The following is a 10,324-nucleotide window of genomic DNA, read 5'->3' on the forward strand; positions in this document are numbered from 1 at the left end:
CCCTCCCTACCTTCATCCACTCACCACCCGTTCACACAGCCCTCCGCCCCCTCACTCCCAGCGAGCCACGTTCAAATCAGGCGCCTCCAGCGTATCTCGGCCAAACGCGCAGCCGAGCCATCGTTAGCGCCCATGACGTCACCCACCGCAAGTGGTAGGTCTTTCACACTCCTCCTTCCTGTCCATCAGCCGACTTCCCAGCACCTCAGCCAATTAGGGGACGGACCCGGGTTCGTGGCTGCGGAGACCGCGCGATTGGCAGGTGGAAATGGGCGGGTCCTCGACGGCGTGTTTCCTCCTCAGCCCCACCTCCCGATGGGTCCCAGTGGCACTCGGGACAGTTGGCAGGTTGGTCAATGGAGTCTGGCTTCTTTGGAAAATCTTGCCCCCTCAACAAGGCCAGAACTCTTCTGCTGCCGGACAACGTCGGGCTCAAAGCAGAGGAGAAGCCCGTCAAACAACGAAGGGAGGACGAACGTGTTGGCAACGGTGATGCGTCCTAACTCGTGAATTAATGTCACAATTTGCAGTCATGGCTGGCTTCACAGCCAGCGGTGGCAACTCTCGTGAGCGTCACGCATGCGCCGGGAACAGTGCGACACTCAGTGGTCAGGGTCCAATGGCAAGCCGCTCCCACTAAGGGATCTTCCTTTTACGGCAGATATGCAAATGAAGGGAAGCAAAGTAGAAGATATAGAAAATATCAACAATAATGAAAGAATCGAAGTCAAATCTGGAATTGGAAACTGATTGTGGGGAGTTGGTGCAATAGAAGGTTGAAAAAGATCCAGCTCGCTATGATCTAAAGGGGGAAGGTTGGAGGTTGGGGGAGTGGGAACGAGCGAGCAAAAGCATACTTACCTGGCAGGGGAGAATCGGTGGTCATGATGGCCGATCTCCCAGGACGAGGCTATCCCATTGCACTTCGGGTGTGCTGACGCCTGCGATGTCCCCAAATGCGGGATACTCGACTGCAAAATTTGTGGTAGTGGGGGACTGCGTTCGCGCTCTCCCCTGATCTTTACTTCCAAAGACAGAATTCATTTCTACTCATTATTAACCCGTTTCATACCGACTCTCTCTTCTTAATGGTCCTTTCATGTGCTGTTATAGTCTTCGTGGGAGACCCTCTCATTGCAAAATCTCCACCCGTCTTCACTCACCCTCTGACGCTCACCAAATCTCCCCACTAAAACAACAAATCCAATTCACTCTCATCACCCAATTTCTACACAACCTATCAAAATCTTCACCATACAGCTTCCCCCTGTAATGGAGGATTTAGAACAGCTTATGCAAGAAGGGATGCAGTTGCATCAGAAGACATAATCTAAATACCACTATGGGGCCCAGGGATGCAGTTGTCTTTTGTTGGTTGCAGACTGTCATGAGACCTTGAAGATTATTAAATCATTAGTTCAAAGAGATAAGATCTGAAGTAAACAACATTTGGGTAATATAAGCCATGGTCCCACTGCTGAAGTTTGAGACTCTCCAAGAGGTAGCAATATCTCTCAGCAAGAAGAAGAACTTCAAGAGTCCAGCTAACGTCCTGGTCGAGGGAGGTAGAGAAGCGGCTACCGGCGCCCCGACAACCTATACAAGTGTGCAGTCCTTGCTAGGCGTTGAAAAGTATAATTGGCAAGGCCTTGCATATTGTAGTTTGAATTCAGCTTTAGATTTTGTAATAAAGCATTGTATAAACTGAACTGCTCTCGGTGTGTGTGTGTGTGTGTGTCTATTTTCTTTCGGTAGCTCAAACACTGTGACCAATCAAAAATGAACAAAATGAGAGGGAAAAGTTGACCCAAGACAACGCCCCCCGTCGCCGCCCCACCACCCCCCCCCCCACCCCGCCTTATCATATTACACCAAATTTCCTTAACTCTATCAGAAGCCGGACGAAGATTTGCTATCGCCAAAATTCCCCAGGCAGTAAAAGGGAAGCAAAAGACAGGCGTCCCTATCCCCAAAAGTCATTATGTCCAGGAGCCTGCAAACTACGCAGCCTTCAGTTCAAACCATCGCTAATCCCAGCTACACACACGCGCAAACCTCACACATGATTAGGAAGCCCTCGCCACCCTTACAACACCAGCTACCCCTTCAGCCAGTCTAAAGCCAGTCACCAGCAGCCCGCAGCCTGTGTGGCTTCATCAACTCCAGCCCACCGCCTGTGTGGTCTTCAGCCACAAAGCCCCTCACTGCTCCTTTGCTGTCCTACTTCCAAAATTAGCTCAAAACACATTGGAAAAAATAAACCCAGCTTCCAACAACAGGCTGCGGAAACCAATATTGAAATTAGGTAAAACATTATTTTTGAAAGCCAATGACACCGTTCAGTCAAAATGAGAGGCACTTCACTTTTTCACATTTTAATTAGAACTCCGCACAGTTCAAATCAACTACAAGCATACATTTCACAATAAGTTATTAACAAAGAAGAAAACTTTCAGGCTTTTTACACCCATTTTATACATTCTCATCCATGTACACCGTGACCTTTGTTCCCGGTTCCCACCTCTGTGACACCTTGTCATTTCACCCCAAACCCCCACCCCGCTCCCCTTTGAGAGGTGAAGGATGGGTCACTCCTGTGCCACGTATGGCAGTACCGAGAAATCCTCGCGCCATTTTGCCCCTAATCGTGAGGGAGCACCATGTCCACAGTTCCAGACTACAGCTCCTTCCATTAAACTACAACACCCGCGCTCACCCCCACCCGAAACGACGGCACTCTTCTCTCAGACGAAAGCCCCACTCTTCCTGACTATAGTGTCTGATGATGGGAGGACTCAAGAGCAGGGGTGGTCAAACCACGACTCACAAGACAAGTGCAGACTTTTGACATTGACCTGTGGTTCACCGAGGTATTTTGACTGTGTAGTGTTAATGCGTGAAATTCACGGATTGTCAGTAAGATGCAGTCCGCACGTCCGTCCGAGCTCGCGATACCCTAGTCATGGAACATCGCTCTAGCTGCCCTCCCATCCGAACTCCTGACTGTCCGACCAGCCGAACCCTCAACGCCATGATAACCCGCCCACCGAAGGTCTGGTCACCCAACCGCCCTCCCACCGAAGCTCCAAATGTATCAACCCCACACCCACTGAAGCTCCCGATGCCAGCCGAGCTCCTGCTGCACTGACCGCCCCCGGTCACCCACCCACCGAGACTCTGGATACCCCGACCGCCCACCCACCAAAGATGCTGGCGCCCTGATTACACACCACCAAAGCTCCCATCACCAGCCCACCAAAGCAGCCCACCAAAGCTACCCACCGAAACTCCTGTCAGCCGACCGCACAGCACAGAAGCTCCCAATGTAACAACCGCTCACCCACCGAAGGGCGTGACACCCCGACCACACGCCCTCCGAACCTCCCGACGCCCTGACCGTGGACTCCGCCTCGGTTGCACCCGCCCCCCTCCACCCATCGATGCTCCTGACGTCTCCATTGGTAACAGCAGTCAAAAGTTGAATACATGTTGTAGAAATTTTCCCCTAAAATTAGTTCCACAAAAATTCACCTATGACACGTTCGTGCAGTATGTGCCCAATTAGCAGTGTTTAAAAATACATTCATGAATAAATATTGTTACCTACATGTATTTTTCAACATTTATATAACATTTTTGTAACCATATGTGGCTCTTATGTTAAGCAAAGGTGTCCACCACTTCTCTACACGGTGGCCCTTCCCCACAGTTTCCTCGCGTTGGCTGCACCAGGCCTCAGTGCCAGATGTTCCGGAGGGTCAGCTCAGGGTACCATCCCACCAGATCCATCGAGTCCTCTTCTCCCAGTTTCTGCAGGACATTCCGTGCTGGTCACTGCCTGATCGCCTTCTGGTTAGAAATGTTCTCCTGGAAACACCTTTCCACAAAGTATAGGTGGTGTGGCAAAGTCCAGCTGACCGGGACATAGCGTGGCTTTGGGGCCAGGCTTATCTTTCGCAACTCCTGATTCAGCTAGAACCTCAGCACGTAGTGGCACTTGGTGACCTCCTCCTTTGCTTCCACGCACAACCTGATGCAGCCACACACGAGGGTGGTCATCAGAATGAGAGCCAAGTTTAATAACACCTTGTTCTCATGTTTTAGTGACGGCGCTCTTTCGGACACGATTTACTATGGACTCCCCACAGTTGGGCGCCAGGGCGGAGAGGTGAAGGATGGGTCACTCCTGTCCCAGGTGTGGCAGAACCGAGAAAACCTCGCGCCGTTTGACCAATTTCTTCCCCAAAATCGTGAGGGAGCACCATGTCCACAGTTCCAAATTTTGGTGGACCTTTGCAATTCCCTCTGACCAATTCTTATAACACACCTCAGCCTCTCCATATAAGATCCCCCGTGCCTTCAGGTGGTCAGATCTGACTGTGATGAGGGATGGTGGACCAGTCGGGACAGTTACCAGGTTCACCCTGGTGCCTAATGCCGACGCAAACTGCCCACATCAGTCTCCAGACCGTTTGTGTATCCGAACAGAAGACAGTGACCTCGAGCATGAACAACGAAAGGAGGACGAACGTGCTGGCAAAGGTGATGCGTCCTAATTCGCGAACTAATGTCACAATGTGCAGTCATGGCTGGCTTCACAGCCACCGGTGGCAACTCTAATGAGTGTTACGCATGCGCAGGGAGACCCTTCTCTTTCGGAAGACAGCAACCTCCATTAAACTACAACCCACGTGCCCCTCCCCCCACCCCCCACCCACCCGAATCGATGGCACTCTTCTCTCAGACTAAAGCCCCACTCTTCCTGGCTATAGATGCTCTCTCCTGGACGAGACACCTTCTCCAAGATTACAACCCCCATCCCTGGACTACAGCCCCCAACACAGGCTACATCCCCCCTCTCCGAGATGCCCCATTCCTCAAGATGACACTCCACTCCCCAGATACACCCCCCTCCACCAAACTACATCTCCTCCCCAGACTACACTACCACTTCCCCAGACGACACAGCCATCCAGAGACAACATCCCCCTTCTCCCCAGACTGAACCCCCCTCACCCAGGCCCTTTTACACTGCTCGTCAGATGGTACACATTTTTACCACTTCCCTTACCTGTGTTAACATGACGAATGCGGCATTGGGGTGCGTCATTTTCATCCTAGTCCTTAGTTGCCAAAGTAAGTAGTGTCAGAGGCAACATGTTTGACATCAGTGTAAAAGTTTCCGCGCCTTCCCGGGACGACGACGTTGCATTAATGCTGAACGTCCCGCCTACCATTGCGCCGGGATGTCGGATCTCTGTGAAGAAGGTCGCACTGACCCGGCTTTTCTTGGTTTAGTGTGAACGACAGCTTTAAACACTGGTTGTTCACTCACCAATTAATGGGTTCGATAGCCGCTTACAGCTGGCCACAATATCCAACTGTAAAGCCACCTCTTGTACACCAAAGCTGGTGTCAGGTGGCCACCTGAAAGTGGAGAACCCGGGCAGGAGGAGCACCGACTTAACCTTTCGGTTGAAAAGGGGTTGTCAGACAACAGACCTACCTCTCCCAGACTACAGACCTGCCTCCCTAAATGACAGATTCCCTTCCCCCAGACTACAGACACCGTCTCCAAGACTACAGCCCCACTGTCCAAGAGCCCACCCTCCCCGACAAAAGACCCCGCCCAACTGAGTGGAGCTCCCCACTCGACTACAGACCCCCTCTGCCAGAAAATAACCCCTCTCCCACAGACGTCTCCTTGCCTCCATCCCCTTCACACCTCCTCCCTGCCCCAACCCGCATCCTCCATCCCTCCACTTTCCTCTTGTTATGCTCTCCCTCCCTCCCTCCCTCCATCACACCCGCTCCTCCACCTCCCTCGCCCATTTCTCCCCGTTTCCTCCCAAATCACTTCCTCCCTCCTCTGTCCCTCATCGACCCTACCCCTACACCCCACTCACTCCCATCCCGTCCAACTCACTCACTCCTTTCCCCACCCATCACCCCATTCACACCCTCCCAACAACCCTCCCCTCCACCCCCTGCCTGTCATTCCACCTTCCACTCCTCCACACCGTCCGTCACGCAGCCCTCCAACCCTTCCTCCCTCCCTCACACAGCCCTCCGCCCCCTCCCTCCCTACCTTCATCCACTCACCACCCGTTCACACAGCCCTCCGCCCCCTCACTCCCAGCGAGCCACGTTCAAATCAGGCGCCTCCAGCGTATCTCGGCCAAACGCGCAGCCGAGCCATCGTTAGCGCCCATGACGTCACCCACCGCAAGTGGTAGGTCTTTCACACTCCTCCTTCCTGTCCATCAGCCGACTTCCCAGCACCTCAGCCAATTAGGGGACGGACCCGGGTTCGTGGCTGCGGAGACCGCGCGATTGGCAGGTGGAAATGGGCGGGTCCTCGACGGCGTGTTTCCTCCTCAGCCCTACCTCCCGATGGGTCCCAGTGGCACTCGGGACAGTTGGCAGGTTGGTCAATGGAGTCTGGCTTCTTTTGAAAATCTTGCCCCCTCAACAAGGCCAGAACTCTTCTGCTGCCGGACAACGTCGGGCTCAAAGCAGAGGAGAAGCCCGTCAAACAACGAAGGGAGGACGAACGTGTTGGCAACGGTGATGCGTCCTAACTCGTGAATTAATGTCACAATTTGCAGTCATGGCTGGCTTCACAGCCAGCGGTGGCAACTCTCGTGAGCGTCACGCATGCGCCGGGAACAGTGCGACACTCAGTGGTCAGGGTCCAATGGCAAGCCGCTCCCACTAAGGGATCTTCCTTTTACGGCAGATATGCAAATGAAGGGAAGCAAAGTAGAAGATATAGAAAATATCAACAATAATGAAAGAATCGAAGTCAAATCTGGAATTGGAAACTGATTGTGGGGAGTTGGTGCAATAGAAGGTTGAAAAAGATCCAGCTCGCTATGATCTAAAGGGGGAAGGTTGGAGGTTGGGGGAGTGGGAACGAGCGAGCAAAAGCATACTTACCTGGCAGGGGAGAATCGGTGGTCATGATGGCCGATCTCCCAGGACGAGGCTATCCCATTGCACTTCGGGTGTGCTGACGCCTGCGATGTCCCCAAATGCGGGATACTCGACTGCAAAATTTGTGGTAGTGGGGGACTGCGTTCGCGCTCTCCCCTGATCTTTACTTCCAAAGACAGAATTCATTTCTACTCATTATTAACCCGTTTCATACCGACTCTCTCTTCTTAATGGTCCTTTCATGTGCTGTTATAGTCTTCGTGGGAGACCCTCTCATTGCAAAATCTCCACCCGTCTTCACTCACCCTCTGACGCTCACCAAATCTCCCCACTAAAACAACAAATCCAATTCACTCTCATCACCCAATTTCTACACAACCTATCAAAATCTTCACCATACAGCTTCCCCCTGTAATGGAGGATTTAGAACAGCTTATGCAAGAAGGGATGCAGTTGCATCAGAAGACATAATCTAAATACCACTATGGGGCCCAGGGATGCAGTTGTCTTTTGTTGGTTGCAGACTGTCATGAGACCTTGAAGATTATTAAATCATTAGTTCAAAGAGATAAGATCTGAAGTAAACAACATTTGGGTAATATAAGCCATGGTCCCACTGCTGAAGTTTGAGACTCTCCAAGAGGTAGCAATATCTCTCAGCAAGAAGAAGAACTTCAAGAGTCCAGCTAACGTCCTGGTCGAGGGAGGTAGAGAAGCTGCTACCGGCGCCCCGACAACCTATACAAGTGTGCAGTCCTTGCTAGGCGTTGAAACGTATAATTGGCAAGGTCTTGCATATTGTAGTGTGAATTCAGCTTTAGATTTTGTAATAAAGCATTGTATAAACTGAACTGCTCTCGGTGTGTGTGTGTGTGTGTGTGTCTATTTTCTTTCGGTAGCTCAAACACTGTGACTAATCAAAAATGAACAAAATGAGAGGGAAAAGTTGACCCAAGACAACGCCCCCCGTCGCCGCCCCACCACCCCCCCCCCCCCCCCCGCCTTATCATATTACACCAAATTTCCTTAACTCTATCAGAAGCCGGACGAAGATTTGCTATCGCCAAAATTCCCCAGGCAGTAAAAGGGAAGCAAAAGACAGGCGTCCCTATCCCCAAAAGTCATTATGTCCAGGAGCCTGCAAACTACGCAGCCTTCAGTTCAAACCATCGCTAATCCCAGCTACACACACGCGCAAACCTCACACATGATTAGGAAGCCCTCGCCACCCTTACAACACCAGCTACCCCTTCAGCCAGTCTAAAGCCAGTCACCAGCAGCCCGCAGCCTGTGTGGCTTCATCAACTCCAGCCCACCGCCTGTGTGGTCTTCAGCCACAAAGCCCCTCACTGCTCCTTTGCTGTCCTACTTCCAAAATTAGCTCAAAACACATTGGAAAAAATAAACCCAGCTTCCAACAACAGGCTGCGGGAACCAATATTGAAATTAGGTAAAACATTATTTTTGAAAGACAATGACACCGTTCAGTCAAAATGAGAGGCACTTCACTTTTTCACATTTTAATTAGAACTCCGCACAGTTCAAATCAACTACAAGCATACATTTCACAATAAGTTATTAACAAAGAAGAAAACTTTCAGGCTTTTTACACCCATGTTATACATTCTCATCCATGTACACCGTGACCTTTGTTCCCGGTTCCCACCTCTGTGACACCTTGTCATTTCACCCCAAACCCCCACCCCGCTCCCCTTTGAGAGGTGAAGGATGGGTCACTCCTGTGCCACGTATGGCAGTACCGAGAAATCCTCGCGCCATTTTGCCCCTAATCGTGAGGGAGCACCATGTCCACAGTTCCAGACTACAGCTCCTTCCATTAAACTACAACACCCGCGCTCACCCCCACCCGAAACGACGGCACTCTTTTCTCAGACGAAAGCCCCACTCTTCCTGACTATAGTGTCTGGTGATGGGAGGACTCAAGAGCAGGGGTGGTCAAACCACGACTCACAAGACAAGTGCAGACTTTTGACATTGACCTGTGGTTCACCGAGGTATTTTGACTGTGTAGTGTTAATGCGTGAAATTCACGGATTGTCAGTAAGATGCAGTCCGCACGTCCGTCCGAGCTCGCGATACCCTAGTCATGGAACATCGCTCTAGCTGCCCTCCCATCCGAACTCCTGACTGTCCGACCAGCCGAACCCTCAACGCCATGATAACCCGCCCACCGAAGGTCTGGTCACCCAACCGCCCTCCCACCGAAGCTCCAAATGTATCAACCCCACACCCACTGAAGCTCCCGATGCCAGCCGAGCTCCTGCTGCACTGACCGCCCCCGGTCACCCACCCACCGAGACTCTGGATACCCCGACCGCCCACCCACCAAAGATGCTGACGCCCTGATTACACACCACCAAAGCTCCCATCACCAGCCCACCAAAGCAGCCCACCAAAGCTACCCACCGAAACTCCTGTCAGCCGACCGCACAGCACAGAAGCTCCCAATGTAACAACCGCTCACCCACCGAAGGGCGTGACACCCCGACCACACGCCCTCCGAACCTCCCGACGCCCTGACCGTGGACTCCGCCTCGGTTGCACCCGCCCCCCTCCACCCATCGATGCTCCTGACGTCTCCATTGGTAACAGCAGTCAAAAGTTGAATACATGTTGTAGAAATTTTCCCCTAAAATTAGTTCCACAAAAATTCACCTATTACACGTTCGTGCAGTATGTGCCCAATTAGCAGTGTTTAAAAATACATTCATGAATAAATATTGTTACCTACATGTATTTTTCAACATTTATATAACATTTTTGTAACCATATGTGGCTCTTATGTTAAGCAAAGGTGTCCACCACTTCTCTACACGGTGGCCCTTCCCCACAGTTTCCTCGCGTTGGCTGCACCAGGCCTCAGTGCCAGATGTTCCGGAGGGTCAGCTCAGGGTACCATCCCACCAGATCCATCGAGTCCTCTTCTCCCAGTTTCTGCAGGACATTCCGTGCTGGTCACTGCCTGATCGCCTTCTGGTTAGAAATGTTCTCCTGGAAACACCTTTCCACAAAGTATAGGTGGTGTGGCAAAGTCCAGCTGACCGGGACATAGCGTGGCTTTGGGGCCAGGCTTATCTTTCGCAACTCCTGATTCAGCTAGAACCTCAGCACGTAGTGGCACTTGGTGACCTCCTCCTTTGCTTCCACGCACAACCTGATGCAGCCACACACGAGGGTGGTCATCAGAATGAGAGCCAAGTTTAATAACACCTTGTTCTCATGTTTTAGTGACGGCGCTCTTTCGGACACGATTTACTATGGACTCCCCACAGTTGGGCGCCAGGGCGGAGAGGTGAAGGATGGGTCACTCCTGTCCCAGGTGTGGCAGAACCGAGAAAACCTCGCGCCGTTTGACCAATTTCTTCCC

At 51.8% G+C, this 10,324-nt stretch overlaps 2 non-coding genes across 2 annotated transcripts; both read left to right on the top strand.

The window, feature by feature from the left end:
- Window positions 1-853: 853 nt before the first annotated feature.
- Window positions 854-1,017, top strand: LOC138755911 (U1 spliceosomal RNA). The gene has a single exon (XR_011352623.1). It is a non-coding gene; the product is annotated as a U1 spliceosomal RNA (small nuclear RNA).
- Window positions 1,018-6,931: 5,914 nt separating this feature from the next.
- On the top strand, window positions 6,932-7,095 carry LOC138755912 (U1 spliceosomal RNA). Its single transcript, XR_011352624.1, has one exon. It is a non-coding gene; the product is annotated as a U1 spliceosomal RNA (small nuclear RNA).
- Window positions 7,096-10,324: the final 3,229 nt, after the last annotated feature.

This window comes from Narcine bancroftii, chromosome 2 (assembly GCF_036971445.1).
Source record: "Narcine bancroftii isolate sNarBan1 chromosome 2, sNarBan1.hap1, whole genome shotgun sequence".
Taxonomy (NCBI): domain Eukaryota; kingdom Metazoa; phylum Chordata; class Chondrichthyes; order Torpediniformes; family Narcinidae; genus Narcine; species Narcine bancroftii.